This window comes from Lontra canadensis, unplaced genomic scaffold, assembly GCF_010015895.1.
Source record: "Lontra canadensis isolate GAN:19392208 unplaced genomic scaffold, GSC_riverotter_1.0 scaffold42, whole genome shotgun sequence".
Classification (NCBI taxonomy): domain Eukaryota; kingdom Metazoa; phylum Chordata; class Mammalia; order Carnivora; family Mustelidae; genus Lontra; species Lontra canadensis.
The window spans coordinates 14,130,607-14,151,652 of record NW_022631036.1 but is presented as its reverse complement, the minus strand read 5'-3'; the positions used below and the strand labels follow the sequence as shown (position 1 = coordinate 14,151,652).

The following is a 21,046-nucleotide window of genomic DNA, read 5'->3' as shown; positions in this document are numbered from 1 at the left end:
CTGAGCCGAAGGCAGCGGCCCAACCCACTGAGCCACCCAGGCGCTCCTGGGAACTATGAAATAATTTAACCAGAGTCCTCCTCCAAAGACTTCAATAACTTCTAAAAGTCACAATGAGCCAAAGAATTTAAAAAGACACTGAGACTAAAGACATGCACACTGGTGGGGCTGTATTAATCCCAAACCAATCTGGAAATCAATTCCCGTGAGATTAAGAAGGGCACACTACAGGCTAGAGGAAATGAAGCCTGGGTGTCAAGTCCAACCCTTGGAACATGCAAATAAGACACGGTCCAGGCAATGGAGACATCTTTTGAAGTGTACATTTTGTGCACTAATACAAGGATAACTGATACTAATCAACTGCTGTGAAACCGGAACAAAGTTAGAAGTATGGGAGAAATAAGAAAAACAAGACCTGCAGGGGCAATGTAGCAAAGAGCAGACTATGATCCATTGCTGGAAATTTGCTAAGAGGCAAAAGCAGGAGGCCCTGGGTCTCACCAAACCCGGATGGTAATGAGAAAATAAATAATGACTGCTGAATAATTATTTATCAAACAGCTCAATCATTCCAGAAAAACAGAAAATATGTATCCTAACAAGAACTACTGAATCAGTCCCAGCCGCAGAGTTATGAAATGGGGCAGGAAAGAAGTTCCCATTGATGAAAGACCAAAAGCAATTTTGTGCTTTTGATTTGCTTGGCTCTTAGGGAAAAAAAAAAGTGTTTTATCAATATCCATATGTGGCGACAGTAAGCAAACCTTTCTTGAATTTCATGCAAAGTAGATATGTTTCCCAGGGTATCATCATCCACTCCACGCCAGGTTTCAAGTTATCTTTACTAGGCTTATTAGGGAAAAGAAAACTATATTAGCAGTACAGAATTGTAGGTGTTGGATTTCATACCATTCTTAAGGTATTATATATATAAATATATAAAGGTATAAACCGCGTTTGTGTGTGTGTGTGTGTGTGTGTGTGTGTGTAGGTTTGACCATATTTTTAGGAAGAAAAAAAAGCAATCTTTACAATTAATATGGAACTCACTGTAATTATGCAAGGAATGAGGACTCTTCTTATATTTTAGACAGAAAATTACTCTTTTGTGTGTGTGTGTTTATTTATCTTTATTATGTTCCGTTAGCCAACATATAGTAATACATCACTAGATTTTGATGTAGTGTTCAACAATTCATTAGTACTCTTTAAAAGCTTTCCAAGGGTGCCTGGGTGGCTCAGTCAGTTAAGTGTCTGCCTTTGATTCAGGTCATGATCCTGGGGTCCTGGGATCGAGCCCCACATCAGGATCCCTGTTCAATGGGAAGCCTGCTTCTCTCACTCCCTCTGCCCCTCCCCACCACTGCTCATGCATGCTCTCTTTCCTCTCTCTCTCAAATAAATAAAATCTTAAAAATAAATAAATAAAAGCTCCTTTCCAGGTCCATCCATAAAGTTCTTCCATTGTTTACAATGTTTATGTATTTATTTAGGTTCTTTTGAAAAATGACTACTACTTCCATTCCTCCCTCAACATAGTATCTGAAAGGAAGCCAAGGAAAACCTTCAGGAAAAATGCTGTCTCCTGAGAACTCAAGAGAACAGTAACACATTTAGATTTTGCAAGATTAACGCAGACCATACAAATACATATTTCTCCCAGTGGCCATGTTATTTTTCATAGGTTAGCCCCACTTTTTAATAACACATAGGTAGGAAACTACTGTCATCATACGCTGGGTCATGTGTCTCAATCAACTATTACCTAAGGAAACTTACGGGATGGGGGGCAGGGGACAAGGCAGTATTAAATTTCTGTACCTTCCTGCTTGTGCAGTAAAAACTATACCTTTATACTCCAATGAGGAGATGGCACCACCTCATAAGATCTACATTATTCAACAGACTCAAAAATACAAAGCTTGTCTGTAACCATAGAGGTCATTGGCTATCTGCCTATGATATGTGACAGCTGACAGGCACCTAATTATAAATTTCAACAGAAAGATCCAAAACTGCACTCCGGTATTAGATAAATGAAAAGGTACTAACCTAAGTTCAAAAAAAAAAAAAAAAATTGGACCACTCCTCCCCCCACCCAAAAACCTCCTTAATCAGAAATTGCAGGGGTAGGTTTAAGGTAATCCTTATTTATTTTTTAATCTTTACAGAAGGTTATAAAGCAACCATGGTTAAGAACTATTGACATAACCTGCCAAGACTTCCAATGTTCCAACACAAAGTAATTGAATAAATCAAGTCAGCAATTCTAGTCAAAAAAGAAAGAAAAATCACAAATGAGAAAAGACTGAGAGCCACCACAGATCACAAAGGATCCAAGAATTATTAAAGTAATAATTAAATAATTATTAATTTAGATAATTTAGACCAATGTTGTGCAGTAGACAGATGACAAATCACAACTTTGAGTCATATGTGTCATCTGTAATTTTCTAGTACTCACAATAAAAAAAAATGTGGTTTTGATCATATGACTTGATACAGAGATGGAGTAATAAAACACTGAAGACTGCTACTATGAACTTTAGACCTGTGGTTCCAAACATGGCAAAGCATCAAAATCACGTGAAAACACACTGTCAAAATGGCTAAAATTAGCAAGTCAAGAAATGACAGATGTTGGTGAAGATGTAGAAAAAGGGGAATCCTCCTACAGTGTTGATGGGAATGAAAACAACTGGTGCAGCCACTCTGGAAAACAGTATGGAGGTTCCCCCAAAAAGCTGAAAATAGAGCTACCCTATGACCTAGCAATCACACTACTGCGTATTTACCCCAAAGATACAAATGTAGTGATCTGAAGGGACACGGGGACCCCAATGTTTGTAGCAGCAATGTCCATAACAGCCAAACCATGGAAAGACCCCAGATGTTCATCGACAGATGAATTGATAAAGATGTGGTATATATCTATATATACAAAAGAATATTACTCAGTCATCAAAAGAAATGAAATCTTGCCATTTGCAATGACGTGAATGGAACTAAAGGATATTATGCTGAGGGAAGTAAGTCAGTCAGAGAAAGACAATTATCATGTGATCTCACTGATATGAGGAATTTAAGAAACAAGACAGGATCATAGGGGAAGGGAGGAAAAAAATGAAACAAGCTGAAACCAGAGAGGGAGACAAACCATAAGAGACTCTTAATCACAGAAAACAAACTGAGGGTTGCTGGAGGGGCAGGGGATGAAGGGATGGGGCAACTGGTGTTGGACATTGGGGAGGGTACGTGTTGTAATGAGCACTGGGAATGATATAAGGCAGATGAATCACTGAACTCTACCTCTGGAACCAATAATACATTATATGTTAATTAACTGAATTTAAAAAAAAATAAAATTTAAATAAAAAAAAAAAAGAAAAAAAAATCACCTGAAGAATGTTTTAAACCTAAAGAGTTTAGGAGGATCTGCCCACACTACCCACCCTGACTCTGACTCTTCAGGGGAAGGGCACAGGGATTATGACACACAGATTTTGGAACTAGTGTTTTAGAATTTCCCTTTTAAATGTTAAATATCTTGGTTCTTTAAAAAAATGTTTTTATTTTTTCCATGCTTCTTTTTATGCTGTTTTAAATTAAATATTCATCAGACATAATTTGTTATTCAAATTTCTAAAACCAATCAGCAAAAGCATTAATAAACACAGATACTTAATAAAAGACTTCTGGGAATTCTGGTCCAAGATGGCAACAAAGAGACTCCTGAACTTGCCTTCTCTGATGGCATTAAAATTATTTAGTTAAGTATTTATACAGTTAAATAGCTTTGTAGTTATTTTTAGAATTAAGATCAAGTAAGAATTAAGAGGAAGTTTAAAATGTATGTAATGTCTGTACACTCTGACAATACAACTACAGTACAATTATTTTTTAAAATTGAGGAAATAGGGAAAGCATGTGCAAAAATCATTTGCTTAACTGTTTTTATAATCCTTTTGGTGGTCTCAAAATACTATTTCTCACTAAAAGATACTGAAGCTTCTTGAATAAATGGCCGACTCTAGGTTTAGGGAAGAAATGTGCAAAAGGCGGCCTGAAATATTTTGTCATACTAGATACCAAAGAAGCTATCAAATGTGATTAGGGTCAGGTCAAAAGGATTTAGAAGCCAACTTCAGGAAGCTCATATTCGCCAAGGATAAGACAGTTTGAGGACCAACACAAAATAATGGTTGCAATACATTGAAGTACATCAGATATATTGAAATCCATGAATTGATAATGATCCTTCTTTTAAAAAAGGTCACCTTAGAATAATTGTGATAGGTTAAAGATGACCACAGACTCTTTTTTTTTTCTTTTAATACTGTACACTAGGACTGATTTATTCCAGTTGACACATGAAATCTAATTCCCTTCCTTGGATGTAGGCTGGCTTTAGGGACATGCCTGAACAACAGAATGAAGTGGAAGTAGCACTCTGGGCCTTCAAAACCAAGATCATAATAAGACTTGCAACTTTCATCTGGTCCTCTTAGAACCCTTTCTTTGGGAGACCTGCATTATCCTTATAACACAGTTCTAGTTGACAGTTTAACGGAATCTAGCCTCCCAGCTGTCTTCACCAGCTCAGCAGACGTGTGAGTAACACCATTTTGGATCTCTCAAACCATCTCATTTCTCAAACCAATGGAGTGACCACATGGAGTAAAATAATCTCCAAGGAAGCCCTGCCCAAAGTCCTGACCTACAAAATCATGTGATGTAATAAAATGTTTTTTGTTTTATGCCATTAAATTTTAGAATAGCTTGTTATGCACTAAGAGATAAGTGGAAGAGGGGCACCTGGGTGGCTCAGTTGGTTGTCTGACTCGTAATTTCAGCTCAATTCATGAGCTCAGGGTCCTGTGATGGAGCCCAATGTTGGGCTCTATGCTCAGCGGGGAGTCTACTTGAGGATTTTCTCTTCCCCTCTCCCTTTGCCCCTCATCCCCACTTTCTTTCTCAAATAAGTAAATCTTTATTTAAAAAAAAAGAGGGAGAGAGATAATTGGAACAGATTTACAATATCCAGAAGTAGAGCTCTATAGTAACAAAAACCTAAAACAAGTGACATTGGTTCTAGGACTAGCTGGTGAGCAGAAGCTGGAAGACCCTCAAGGGGACTAGTAGTGACTAGCAGTACTAGAGTCTAGCAGTTGAGGCACTGTCAGTGAGGTACCTGAAGGGCAGTAAAGAAGATGTTAATGGAGTTTGGGGAAAGGGGCAGTCTTATACAATGGCAGAAAACTTGACAAGATTGTGGCTTTTAGAAATTTGGAAAACAGAAGAAAGATAAATTTAAAAAAGAATTATTCAGTTTTATAGTAGAATTTAGAGGGAGGATAAAGATCTAGGACTTTCTATGTTTAAATAAAACAGTTTTTCATCTCTACTCTCTCCCAACAAAATATTATCCAGTTAGAAATGGCTTTGGGGCAAAGATGCCCTAGAATCAAGTGACATGCCCTAAGATGTCAAGTGTAGCTCCAAAGCCCTTTGATGAGATCTCAAAAACATTTGAGGGTATGCCTAGTAGAGTCTCTAAGAATCATACTGGTATGCCTCTTAAGCCTTCTCTGCTAGATAATTAAGCCTCCAAGAATCTTAAGAGTGTCCCTCATAGATATTTTCAACTGAAAAATGAGCTTGTGAGAATTTTAAAGACATTATCCCACAGTACCCAGACACTCAGATCAAGGTTGAGAAGGGCAAGATTTTGGAATAAAATGTAAGATGTAGTTTTTGTCTAAATAAGTGGATTTTAATTTGATACACAAGAAGCCCACAATTTTTTTCCCCCAAAGATTTTATTTATTTATTTGAGAGAGAGAGAAAGAAAGAAAAAGAGAGAGCACACATGTGAGCATGACCGTGGGAAAGGACAGAGTGGGAGGGAGAGAAACAAGCAGACTCCAAGCTGAGTGGAGAGCCCAATGAGGGGCTTGAAGATATGGGGTTTGATCTCACCACATTGAGATAAAAACCTGAACCAAACAGAGTTGTACGTTTAACCGACTAAGTCACAAAAGCGCCCCTGGAAGCCCACACACTTTTAAAAGAAATTATATCACCTTTGACTGAAAGACAGAAAGACAATCCAAAAAGAAAAGAGAAACTTGATTTCCCAACTTTTACTAGCAGGAATCAGACCAGGTAGGTTATTCCTTTGCAGACATAGAAAGAAAAAGGAAGAATGGCTCAGAATGTCAAGAAAGAAAGAAAGCCAGCCAGCCTGCCCGCCCGCCCAAATGGCAATACCAAAAGCCACAGAAAATCATTTCTGGGGAGAAGGACTGGTCCCTAATCAGGGATTTGGTGATGTCTGCACAGCTAGAAATCCAAATTGCTACAGAGTCTTTGTAGCTATGTGTCTCCTGTTTTACCCCTTTGATAATAGAAATGTATGTCCTAGCTATCTTATACCTTTGTCACCATTGTATGTTAGGTGTATAGGGAGGAAGTGGGTGACAGATAAACTTGTCTCTAACTTACAGGCCTTCATATCAAAAGGAATTATGCTAGAGAATACTAGGCCTGAGGAACCACACCCCAGGACCCTCATTAGCATCTGGACTTGATTTAGATAATGTCGGAGTCCAGGCTGTTGTAACAAATTACCAAAGACTGGGTGGCTAATATAACAAACATTTATTTCTCACACCTCTGGATGCTAGGAAGTTGGGATATTTGATTCTGCTGAGAACCCACTTCATGGTTTGCAGATGGCCATCTTCTCTCTGTGTCATCACATGACAGAGAGCAGAAAGAGAGGACATAAACTCTCTATTCTCTTTTCTCCTAAGGGCACTAATCTCATCCATGATGGCTTCACCCTTTTGACCTAATTACCTCCCAAAGGCTCCAACTCATAATACTATCACATTGGGGTTAGGATTTCAACACATGAACTGTGAAGGTACATAAACATTCAGTCAGTGGCAGATAATGAGTGGCAGATTTCAGGAAGATGCCACAATTTAATCAAAGTTTGGGAGAAATGGGAAGGAGATAACTATATTTTGCACTTAGTAGGAATATAGGAATATAGGAATGTAAATACTCTATGACAGGAGGCAGCCTGAAGTAGATTATATATAGCCACAAATTATTCATTGGTCCTCCCAGTGAAATTGTGCTTCCTTCCCCTTGAATCTGGGCTATTTTGAGTGACTTCCTTGACCAAAGAACATAGTAAAAGTGGTATCTTAGGATTTCTTATAACCTTGAAGACTTGAAGCTTCCACCTAGCCCTTATCAAACATTTTTTCTAGTAGATCCGACCTGGCATACATGGAAATCCAACAACTCTGAGAACTTTCTGCTGGACAGGCAAGGGGTAGGATCTCCAGGTGACAGTTCTAGCTGAGCCTAGTCTATCACCCCCATCAAGGTGGGGGGTGAATAACATCCAGAATTGTACACCAAAGGCAAAGAATCCTATCTCACTCAGATCTTTAAAAGATTAGGTAATGGCTTAAGAGAAGACACCATAAAACTTCACAAATATTATAAAGTTTATAAAATAATATACCCAATCTGTACATCCATAAAATGACACACACACCCCTTCATAACTCACACATTCTTTAAAGTCTGTGAAATGACTCACACCGTTTTCCATCAGGTCCACACATGATGGACCTGCTATAGTTTTCTTCCTTACTTTCTGACCACCCTGCTGTGCACTGACCTCCAACTACAGACTTGGAGTCTGTAGCCAGGTCAACACTAAAAGATAATTTATTTTTACATACAAGGGGCAAGCATTCATCCATATCCATCACACCTTTCCAAACCATCAGGCTTTTCTTTTCCCCACATAAACTTCCGAAAATCTTTATCTAGACATGGTATTGACTTTAATCCTGGATCCATAAAGACTAGAAACATGTTAAAATCTCCTCATTCCCCCTCCTTGGAAGTTTAAATAAATTTCCACATGCTGAGAGTTGGATTTTTTTTTAAACCACATCTCAAAAGAAAGTCAAAGACAATTTTGGACGTCAGAAATGTCTTATTTTTTATTTGAGATTTAATGTAAATCCTCTATATTTTTACTATTATATCTAAAGTAATGCAGTATTACTTTCTCATCTTTGGATTTAGAACTTTCAAATATGTGTACATGGCTACAATAACCTTTCTTTAGTCATGGACTCCCTAACTATTTTTAGTTTTTGCAGTCTTGACATTTCTCACCCCAGCTCATTTTTTGGAAACAATTTTGTTTTGCTTTCATCTGTGATACAATGACAGTTGGAACCTAAAACAGTATTCCAGGTGGGTCCTGAGTTCCTTGTCTTTTATAAAGTATATTTTTCCTCTAGCCAATCAACTTTATTATAAATTTAGGTTAGGAAAACTTTAGCAAGTTCAGCTACAAAAAGAACAAATACATTTATAAGTAGAGGAATTTTCATAGTGAACTGTGCAATTTCCTTTGATTTTTCTAGCCCCCTTTCACATCCTCAAACAAAAAGTTATTGACTGGATCTGAAATTCTCCCAGTTAAGTCAACAGACACTTAGCAACAATAAGATCAAATAAAAATAAAAGGCTTATAGCACTGATTCATTCTCATGAATATTTATGTCCAATTAGAACTAAACCCAATCTTATTCTCTTTTGTTCTCTATTGATGAATTATATTGTCACTTTTCATTTCATTACGCTAACTTGAGTTTTCATGTAAGTACAAGCTTTCCCTTGGTAAAATATTTAATTGCTGGATTTTTAGCTCTGTCTTGACAGTGGATGCTTCCTTCAGTATTTTGAACACATTATCCATTTTAACAACAGATGCATACTATGATCTAGAACACTAACATCTTAACAAATTAACACTGAGAACCCAGAGATCCTCATAGACTGCACAGAGGAACCTTCAGCCAACCTTCATAGTGCCTGGAATGGTCTGCATTTTATGTTTGGCATATGAACAGCTTTCTGCCCATGCGGCAATGATCATATCCATGCAGTTTGAATTTGGAATGTGTTCATGAGATCTTATGGCCAGAACTTTCCCAGACTCAAATCAAAGTAAAACTACCGTCTATTCATCTAAAACTTTAAAAATTTTATTAAATAATTTGACAAATGAAGCAAATCAATGACAAATTATTCTCCATACTTACTAAAATATCCAAACAATTCAATCAAACCTTTCAAAGTCAACTCAGCAATATTTATTAAGGGTGAGAAATTTAATGATGAAAAACATAATCTATGCTACCTAACAAAACCCTTATATCTCAACTACCATTAGGGTGAATCTCACTTTTTGGTAGACTTTTAAGTTCATGAAGATACAACTCCTTTGACCAACCTGTGTATGCTATTGTTAAAGTAGACCTTCAGGGGCAATCTGTTTTATATTGTTCCCATGAAATAATATGAAATAATAAAAGCTGCTCAATATGTCTTTTGGGTCCAGGCCTGTCAGATATGGTAATCAATCATTTCATAAAAGTTGCTTTCCCTCCATGAGTTTTACTGTGTTCAGCTGTAGGATGAAGGGATTGAACCAGATGATATCAAAGGCTTCCTCCAGTTTTAGGGTACATGTATACTGTCACTGGTAGGAAGGAGCATTATCAAGTCTAGATAGATGCTGCTTTGATATGCACAGTAACTATATCTGAAGTTCTGATTGGATTTGGGGACAGTAGAGTTTAAAGGCCACAGCAAGGTCATTTGAGGGCCTGTCACATTTGCAGTCAAATTCTGCCGAGGCTGATAGCTGTTCTGGAAGACCAATCCTTTGCCACTCAGAGGAATGTAAAAACTGGCATCAGTTAGTGGTCTGTTCCTGAGAGGCTTGCTTGGTCTTGCACTCCTGGATCAAATAAACACAAACGGTATCTGAACTAGTGGGGACACCTTACCTCTCCTTCAAATTATTCTCTCAAGAATTCTTCTCTCAAAAGAGGTTGAACATTTCCATGTAGCTTTCCATGATCTGTCCAGATAAGAGTTCCGTCTTCTATGGTCGCTACTATAACTTGAATGCCATCTGTGATTATTCCCATCTCAAGTATCTCCTCATATATTAAACCATGAGCTTCTTCAGGGTAAAGATCATGTCTTACTTATCTCTCTATCTAACACAAGAGCCTACCATATAGGGGACACTGAAATAAAGGCAATAGCCAACATTTATAGAGTATACACTAAGTGGCAGACATTTTATAAATAACAGCTTTAACCCTTATGCCAAGCGCATGAAGTATACACTGTCATTAGCACCATTTTATAAAGAAACTGAGTACAAAGGTTAAGTATCTTGTCCATGGTTGTGTTCAATGAGACTGTGACAGAGTAACTATATGAATCCAAACAGTCTGGCCCCAGAGTTTGCACTATTAACTACTATGTATTGGTTAATTACTATATGACATACATACATTAGCTTTTAATATGTTACTGTGATACATATTATCACTCAAATTATTCTTCCTCTCCTTCTGAGGCAAAGCATATTGCTTCTAGAGCAGGCTTCCAGGTAACACGTGGAGTGATATAAAGCAGAATTGTATTTTTAAAAATAGCAATAATTTCATTTGGGAGAGACTGACTGAAACATACAAGCAAGCAAACAAGCAAAACAAACAAACAAAAAACAAAGCATGAGGAATAGATTCTTTGGTGTTTACAACTGGGAGAAAATGACTATGAAGGCACATGTGCAAGCATCATCTTCTTTAAGGGAATTCGTCATAGAATCAACAAGGATAAATACGATCCTGTGTAGATGCAATCTGGCCTCTGAAATGCCATCTTCCAATATTGCCACTTCCAAGGTATGGCCATTATTAGCTAGGCTGGGATGGCCAGGGGAGGGCATTGGTGGCATGGGGATAGAAACTAGAGGAGCAACAAGCAACAGTCAGGATCTAAACTTGGGGCCAACACCTAGCAAGCTCCAAAGCACAGGTCTAAGTAGTGGTCACAAACTGAAGTCCTTTGAAGGGAATCAGGCAGCTAACAAGACTGAAGGAAATCTTGTTAGGAAAACATTTACAAATACTGGGATAAAAGAAATCTTTCATTTCTCTCTTTCCTCTATTAAAAAAAAAACCACACACACAAGAAAAATAGGGCATGGTATAAACTATGAAGAACTAAAAAGAGAGACTGATATGCTGTTGTTCCAGGCAATGGTTGCCAAATCTGTTTTTCAGGGACATCAGAAATCCAGACTTTCATGTGAAATCTTCGAATTTTTAAAATATTAGCAACTGATTCAGTTAAACACACACACACACACACACACACACACACACACAATGTAAATAAACTTGGGATGGGGCAAACGAAACATAGCTGCAGGTCAGATTGGGCCCATGGCTCACCAGTCTGCAACCTTGGAATACAGGCTCCCTATCCCCAACATTTAGAAAACAGGAAACAATTACATGGGCAAACATGATTACTCGTGGTCAGAAATAAAAACAGAGAGTAGAATTCAGCAAGTTAGACAAAATGAGGAGAAGCAAAGGATCCTGAGGTAAAAGAACAGGAGAGAGCCCAGAAACCAGGAAGTTCAGTGGGTTAAGACAATGGTCCCAGAAATCCAAACCACAGAGAGCAGCCTAAGCCAGGGGACATTGTGCCCAAGAGAGCCCTCACTTCTCACTGTAACTGAAGCTGGTAGTGGGTAATGGCCGTCCTTGGAACCACAGCACACTCAAGGAAGTGAATGCAGGTGGTTGGAAGAGAAAGCCCTCTCTCTGTAGGTGTGCTCTGGTCCCTGCAGGAGCAAAGACAGTCCAGCTGGGATTCCAGTGGGATTCTAATGGGAGGGCCTCTGGACTTTCCATTCAAAATAGGAAGCACACCTCAGAGACAAGGAGGTTAAGCCCCCTCCTGTATTTCAGAGCCTTTCCTATCTGCCATGGCTGCTCAACTCTTCCACACATAAAGCACATTTTGCTATGACACCAATGAACAGCACTAGTCCCAAGCAACAACATTCAGGCTGATTTCTCAAATGTCAGTTTGCACAATCTGCCCTCTTCCTTGTAGACCACCCAGTCTTCTTATAATGATTCTACATTGTCTCATTTATTTTCTTCATGGCAGCAGAGATCCCAATTTCCTTAGCTAAATTTCATTCCTTCCCTTATGTAACTGCTGATTTATGTGTAATTCCCTGGCTCTCTATTAGTAGCTCAGGTTGATTTTTTTCTCTCTCCAATCAGCTGAGAAATATAGTAGGACTGATAAACTCTTATTTTTCTACTCAGAGAAAAGTGAGGAGCAAAACAAAACAAAAACAGAAAGAAAAAATTAAGTATAAAGAGATTAGAAGGGAAAGAAAACAAGACAGATGCTACACATAGGTAGCTCACAGTTCGTAGTGTCCTTTTCACTGAGTGTTGTGAAAGAAATGGACAAGAAAACAGTCTTAATGAATTTACCCTATCATTTGGTGCAGCCCATATTATTGCATTATTGTAATGAAAAACACATCAGAATATGTCTAGACACATGACATACTCCTGGTAGAGAGTTCTCTGCACTTCAAAAAATTGTGGTTCAATTTCCTTCTGGGAAACGCTCCAATGGCAACATTTCAGGTTCTTGAAAGGCTCTTCAGAATGACCGCCTAAGGGAAGGCCACCTCCAAAAGAAGACTTAAAGCACCAGGGCACTGTAAGGGCTGGCAGAGCTTTCCATGGGAAAATGGTCCGAACACCATGGCCCCCTGCAGAAACTCCATATACAGTAATCCACTGATAGGTTTTGCTATGAACAGAGTAGCTGTGACAGTCTAAATAAAACACTGAAAAGAACCTGTAAACAAAACAGAAGTAATGAAATACTTTGTTTTGGTGATTCTTTAATTTTAACTACATATGAATTAAACAAATCCAATTGGTATAACTTACACCAATGTGTTGATTTAAACCAAATTCTATAGGCACTGGAAGTTAGGAAAGGAAACCAATACCACATCCCCATGGTATGTTACCTAGTATAGGGTAAATGGTGCTATGCCTGTGTTTTCGCAGAAGAGTCATGAGAAGATTAAGTCCTCAACTGCAGTCGTCATGCTTAGATTGTAATTCTGGCGGTCCCACTCCCAGACTTAAATCTCTAAATGCCTGAAGTTGGGCAAACCACATGATATCCTCTCATATTTCTAGAAAACAAAGATTATAAAACAAAGCAAAAAGGACCCTCATTCAATCCAACTCCTAGAATTCTCCAAGATTTTATCACATATGAGACAGGATGATTTAAAAGGTGTGGGAATGTTCTCGATCTATATTCAGTGGGTCAACAAGTACTTCTTCAGTGTATAACCAGTGTCGTAACTAGATCAATGGCCCACCAGGGTGAACACCAGAGTCTTTAGAGAGCCAACAACCAACACTGGGACAGAGAAGTAACCCTGAGGAAATAATTAAGGAGCATGACAAAACTGAATATAATTAAATGCAGAATGTTGAGCGTTCAGATAATCTATAGGAGTTTGGTCAATGGGCTGGAGTAATAGAGGGTATCTTAGCAGAGTTAGAATTTTAGTTGAGCCTTGAACTCTGAGTAGACACAACAAAAGGCATACTGGAATCATTACAACTGGAAACATTACAACAGAGGCACACATTGGGGACCGTGTTTTGGAGGGAGGCCCGGGAGCAGCAATTACTGTGGATCTGGGGACGCTGAAGCTTGATTGGCACTTACTGGAAAGGGGCAGTCAGGTGACTCAAGCTAAGAGAACCAAATTCTGAAGTTTTAAAAGCAGACCTGGTGGAAATAAAACCTCTATCCATAAAATTGTGTCCTCATTGTAGTAGCTAACCCAAAAGAAGTTTGCTCACCCTAAAAATTGGCCCATGTATTGCTCAAAGCACACAACAGTCCCACGCAGCAATCAAATCTTAAGACCAAAATGCGGGGCGCCTGGGTGGCTCAGTGGCTAAGTGTCCAACTCCTGATTTCGGCTCAGGTCATGATCTCAGGATCGTGAGATCAGGCTCCGCCCTGGTCGTGAAGCCTGCGTAAGATTTTCTTTCTCCTTCTCCTTCTGCCCTTCCTCCAACCCCTGGTTTGTGCTCTATACATACCCTCCCCCAAAAGACCAAGAATGCAAGCCAAAGAAGACCTTTCCTGACACCCCTCTACTTGTGCCACTACCTTTTCTAATGCTGGAGCTGCTTCAATTATGCCTTCTGTCTGGATCTGTCTCTCTAGCCTATTATCTCTGAATAATTGTGAATTACAAATCCCCTAGAATTCAAAATTTCCATCTGTTTGGTTAGACAAACCAGATAATGTCCCTTCAGGACTCACAGTAACTCTACTACCATTGCTACCTTCATCACAAATACCCCATTCTATGAATTAACCTGCTTGTGTCCCCTGGCTTCTGTCCCTTAGCCTATCTCAATTCCATTTGGACAAAAAAAAAAAAGTTCTGTCAACAACAAATAGTTATAAGACAACTAGTACAGGACAGATACTGTACTCAACACTGAAAACACAAAAACAAAGAAGACACACCAGTTCTCAAAGAGTACAGTCCACTGGAAAGTTGGATCTGCTTTCATTCTTTCATTTGACAAACATCTGTTATGGGTCCATTACAAACCAAGCATAATACCAGGTCCTGAGAACACAAAAATGAGTAAGATTTGGTATCTACTCTCTAAGAACTTACAGTATCTTTGGAAGAGACAGACAGAAAGGCAAAAAAAAGCAAACAAGTAACAAAGCACTCTATTTGCTGGGGCATGCTGGAATAGAAAAATAACCTATTGTATCTTGGAGGAGGGATTTGTTCAGAAATGTCTTTATGGAGGAGATGACACTTGAGCTAAGATTAAATTTAAGAGTGTTTTTGAGAGACAGAACAGGTAAAAGGAAACACTTAATGTAGAAATTCTAGCATGGGGGAATATCGAAGCCCAAGTTATTCAAACTAGTCTTCTCAATGAAAACAATACTGGATAATGTACAAAAACATTTTCTTAACACCATTAAAAAGCTAAGAATAAAAGTATGGAATAACCGGGCTAAAATCTAAGTCAAGCAGGAGCTTAGAGCAGGAGCACAGCTCTGTAGTTGCTTTTGCTCCAAGACTTTGTCAGTTAGGGAAGTCTGAGTTTTCATTTGTAGACCTCTCAGGGTGAGAGAAAACAAAATGAAAGTCCAGGTCCTGTAAGGTGGAAAGACAAATTGAAGAGATTCCTACATTAAACTCTTTCTCTAAAGGACTACACCTGCAGGGAAAGGATGATCTAGAAGTAAACTCACCTTAACCCATCCCCTACCCCAGAGGACTGTAAGAAAATGTGTCCCTTCCTGAGCAGATTAGCAGGAATAGTCCCTGAGATGTTTAACCATACAACGGCCTTTGAGTAAATGTGAAGACCAAATCCGTATCACTGAGAAAAGGTACCATGAAGCAAGGTCCAGCAGAAACTGTGGAATGCAGAAAAAGAGCTTTTTTTTTTTTTTTTTTTTTAAAGATTTTATTTATTTATTTGACAGACAGAGATCACAAGTAGGCAGAGAGGCAGGCAGAGAGAGAGAGAGAGAGAGGAGGAAGCAGACTCCCTGCAGAGCAGAGAGCCCGATGTGGGGCTCGATCCCAGGACTCTGGGATCATGACCTGAGCCGAAGGCAGAGGCTTTAACCCACTGAGCCACCCAGGCGCCCCAGAAAAAGAGCTTTAATGACTCAAGATATTGAATCATTAGACATGTATTATAAAATAGTTATTCCTAGTGTACTTAAAGAAATAAAGAAAAATGTGATAAAATTGAAAAGGAAAGGGAAAATATCAAAATGCACCTTTAGCAAATTTGAAAAGAATCAGATCTTTGGAATTAAAAAATAAAATTAATTTTAAATGAATAATTTTTGCAACAATTATAGTAAAGACTGGACCTGGTAAGAATGATCATTAAATGTTAAATCTAGGGAGACTTTTTAGAAGAAACAGGATATTTGGGTTTATTATTTTCGTCTATTTGTTTTTGCATGCCAGCTAACTTATTTACCTGATTTTGTTATCTTCTGTATACACAGATTTTTTTTAATTGAGGTAAGAACACTTAACATGAGATTTAACCTCTTCAAAAATTTTTAAGTTTACAATTCAGTATTGTTAACCATAGGCATAATGTTGTACAGCAGATCTCTAGAAGTTATTTGTCTCAAATAACTGAAACTCTAACAGCTGAATGGCAACTCCTCATTTCCCTCTCATAGGAGCAGGCTATTTTTAGGGCTTAAAATACTACCTCACAAACTGCTTATTAGTTGCAAGAGAAGTGAAAAAAAGGTAAGTAAACAGAAGAGAAATTGGATAAATTGACTGATCAAAATTAATATTTCCACCTCCAGATGTGATACCCTGAGAAAGACATGGTATCACTGATTTAGTATTCTTGCCAAGAATGCATAAGTTGGATCTAATCATGAGGAAACAGCAGACCCCAAGTTAGGAATATTCTATTTTTAAAAGTTGAATATGAGGGCTATGGTCTTCCAGGATGTACATATAATAATAATTAAAACAACAACAACAACAACAAACCCAAAGAAAAACTAAGGAAATGTTCCAGATTAAAAGAGGCTTATGAGACATGACAACTAAATGTAGTATGTAACTCTCCTGTATAGGAGGGGGAGAATACTATAAAAGACATTACTGAGCCAACCGAAAAATTAAATTTGGCAGGAGATTAGATAAATGCCCTGTACCAATGCTTTCTAATTGTTAAATTTATCCCATAAAAATTTTTGAAATTGGTAACTTTATTGTAATTACATGAAAATATCCTTATTCTTTAGAACTAAATATTGAAGTACTCAGGGGTAAAGGGCCATGATGTATGTCATTTACCTACAAATGCTTCAGAAAAAAAAATCTACATATATAATATATATGATATAGATGCATATATATAAAGTATATATGTGTGTATATATGTATAAATTATCACATAAAGCTTGTGTAATATATTAAAGTTATACATAGACAAGAAGAGAGAGCACAAATGATAAAGCAGATGGAGTACAATCTTGATAATAGGTATATCTGGGCAAAAAGTATGCAAGTGTTTTTTGTACTATTCTTATTTTTGCAACTTATCCATGAGTTCTAAATGTTCTGTTATTTCCAAATAAAAAGACTAAAAAATAACCTCAATAAATGGATTCAACATCAATATAGACATAGATGAGGGGGAAATTAGTACACTAAAAAATAGGGTAGAAGAAATTATTCAGAATGCAGCACAGTGGAAAAAGAAATATAGAAGAGAAATTGGGATATATTGGCTAAAGAATGAGGGCTAACATGTGTTTAACTGGAGTTCCAAAAGGAGAGGAGAAAAATAATGAGGCAGGAACAGGGACAACATTTGAAGTAATGACGAACATTTTTTTAGAACTGAAAAAAAGGATACCAAATCAAACTCATGAATTGCAATGAATCTTGCGCAGGCAAATAAAATGAAATGCACATAAAGAAACTGCATTGTAAAACTGCATTACACCCCCCCAAAAAAAGACAGCCAGAGAATAAAGGACAGATTACTTCCACAAGAGAAATTTGACAGCTGGCAAAAACAATAATGAAAGCCAAAAGACAGTGGAATTACAGTCTCAATGTGCTGCATAGAATTCTATACCTAGAATTCTATACCCAGCAAAAGTATCATTATTATAATGATGTCTTTGGGAAAAGAAAGAGATTTTTTCCTCTAGTAAACCCTAACTAAAGGAATTTCAAAGTGATATTCTTCAAGGAAAGGGATTTCAGAGAGGAAGGTTTGAGATGCAAGAAAGAATAACGAGCAAAAACAGTGTTAAATACATGAAAGGAAAGCATGAGCAAAGGCACAGAGGCAGGAAATAGTCTGGTATGTCCAGAGAATTGCCAGAAGTTTAGGTGCGGGTTGGTGGAACAGAGAGTTAATCCCTCAACTTTATAAAATACAAATCCTATTAGTAATAATTAAGTATGTGCTCTAAATACATGTAAAGCATAGTGAATATAATTATATATAATATAAAATATACACAAAAATTAAATTAAAAAAAGGATGGGATTAAAAATATATGAATACAATTTCTGACAGTTTTTCCCCCACATTCTAAGAGATTGTATTATAGAACTAGTGGTTGGCAAACAGCCTGCAGGACAAATCTCACTGACCACCTGTTTCTGTAAATCTGGCCTGAACACACAGTGATTCTCATTTGTTTAAGTATTATCTATAACTGCTTTCATGCTACAGCAACAGTTATGTAGCTGTGGCAGAAACATATAGTGCATAAGTTTAAAATATTTGCTATTCGGTGCCTGACAGAAGTTTCCAACCCCTGAGCTTGAACATGGGTAGGCGCAGGAAAATAAAGGGCTCAAAAGTCACCATTTAGTGGACATGAATATACCTGCAATGGGGCATCATTAAAGAATCTGCAGCAAGAGAAAGCTTACTCTGGTAGCCATGTGGTAAATGGAATAGAGAAGAGAGCCGGAGAAAAGGGAGATAATAGAATTTTTTGTCATGCTGATGGAAGTGCTTTTCTTTGTCTATGAAGTGGGAGTGACACTTCACACAGAGTTCTCTGTGGGCCAAATGAAATAAATGTGCAATAAAGTGTTTCTTAAACTATAAAAGCATTACAACAAATTACGGTATGACTTCACTTGCAGTAGATTTTTCATTAAATGAATGTTTAGAAGGAGTTATACAGCTGACCTTGAACAACACAGGGTTAGAAGTGCCAATGAGTGCCCCACCCCCATCCCACACAGTTGAAAATCCATGTATAACTGTTTCCCAAAAACTTAACTACTGTTGACTGAAAACCTCACCAATAACATAAACAGTCAATTAACACATACTTTGTATGTTACATGTATTATGTACTATATTCTTACACTAAAGTAAGCTATAGAAATAGAATAGAAAATGTTATTAAGAAATAGAAATAGAAAATGTTATTTTCTATAGAAAATGTTATTTTCTATAGAAAATGTTATTTTCTATAGAAAATGTTATTTTCTATAGAAAATGTTATTTTCTATAGAAAATGTTATTTTCTATAGAAAATGTTATTAAGAAATAGAATAGAATAGAAAATATTAAGAAAATCATAAGGAAGAGAAAAATACATTTACAGCACAGTGTTGTATTTACTGAAAACAACCCATGTGTAAGTGGACTTGCGCAATTCAAACCCATGTTATTTGAAAGCCGACTGTATATTCTGCTCTCTCAGTTTTGGTTGCATCCTTTCATACTAATCCATCTTGTATAATTGCATCACATAGCTGTACTTAAATCATTTAGTATCAAATTTTAGGTGTGATTTAATTGTGTTAATTGATTTTAAACCCACGTAGTCACTCACTGGACAAAAATGCTTCCAGATGCTAATATTCAGTGTAACTTATTTGCCTGTTTAGTCATGAAATGTGGTCCCCAGTTGAAAAATGTATTGGATAGGCACTGATTTTTTTATTATATGTATACCCCATGTAAAAGACATAAGAAGGCCATAAAGAAATAATATGCAGAAAAAGATCTATAAGCACAATCTTGTATTTTTATAATTCTTGAACTTCCAAAACTTTAGGAGCTAACTAAAGCAATTCAAGTCTTCTTAAAACAAAAAACAAAATCCAAAGGACAACTTAAGGTATTTCTTATGCTCGCTTCGGCAGCACATATACTAAAATTGGAACGATACAGAGAAGATTAGCCTGGCCCCTGCACAAGGATGACATGCAAAATTCGTGAAGCCTTCCATATTTTTTTAAAAAAGAAAAAAAAAAACTTAAAGTATTTCTCATTTCAATTTATGATACTTAAATATACAACCATATTAGTTGATCCTTTTTCAGAATTCGGGCCATGGTTTTAAGAAATCACCCATCTGTATCCACCAACCCCTTAGATAAAATGCTGAGAGCATTACTTGGTTGTGATCTACTATAAAGAATCTGCGGCAACAATAGATTATGCCTCATAATTTGTAAATGCCTCTGTCCCTCATGTGTGTACAAATGTGTGCTTATGAACACATCTGGAGATATCCTTTTAAAACACGCCAGCAAATTTGTGAAAGAAAAAATATATTATTATCATCAGTGAAGATAGAAGGTGGGAAACAGTACCACATGCATCCTAATAGAACTGCAGGCTGTTTTAATTTAAATGAGTTTCAGCCTTCTTCGTTGAAAACAGAAGTAAATTATGTAAGGAACTAATTCATACTGGGAGAGACAACAAAGAATGCCAATAAAACTTATTTGTAAAAAAAAAAAAATTACTACAAAAATATTTCTACCACATTTCCAGTTTTGTTTTAAATAAAAGAATAGAGGCCCTTTTCCAGGAACATTTTAAAAGGATATAGCTTAAAGGAAACTTTTATTTCTTTTTTTATATATATGGCTGGGTCTCATTTATTATGCATTAATTGCAGACAAAACCTTGGTTCTCTGTACAAAAAAGGCTTGACACAAGCAACATGGTGGTCTATGAAACAGAAGGTTACATGACCCCCGATTCTGACTGTATCCAACATATGCACTTTATTGTATGATCCTCTGATAACAAGATCGGCTGCTTCTAGTGTACAAGGTACACTCTTTCAGAGGCTGTCCACCACTAATGCCCCAAGAATTCACATGCAGTTATTTTATTTACATGGCCTTGGAACTTGGATAATTCAGCGAGTCCAGTTTTTTCCACATTTTGGCACTTGTCTTACCTGCCTAGCAAGACTACGATATATATCCTACCCGTGACCCATTCACCATAATAATCCTTCTCTGATGGGCACAGCAAAGCAAATATGGTGGAGGAATATGTCTAATTTCCTTTTAGAGTTGTAGACATACCCCAAAGTGTTACTGTTTCCCTAACCTGTTTACGAGCTTATCTAAACTTTTAATAAATCTACTTATATTTTCAATCTGCACCACATCCTGGATAATGTATTCCACAAGTTTCTATTCATTGTAGACCTCTTTCAAGCTTTTGAGAGTGCCTTG

At 37.2% G+C, this 21,046-nt stretch overlaps 1 protein-coding gene and 1 non-coding gene across 2 annotated transcripts in view; one reads left to right on the top strand and one right to left on the bottom strand.

The window, feature by feature from the left end:
* SLC25A21 (solute carrier family 25 member 21) overlaps positions 1 to 21,046 on the bottom strand; it is a 486,988-nt gene that overhangs the window by 375,960 nt on the left and 89,982 nt on the right. The window lies entirely within an intron of this gene.
* On the top strand, positions 19,696 to 19,803 carry LOC116875695. Its single transcript, XR_004384249.1, has one exon. It is a non-coding gene; the product is annotated as a U6 spliceosomal RNA (small nuclear RNA).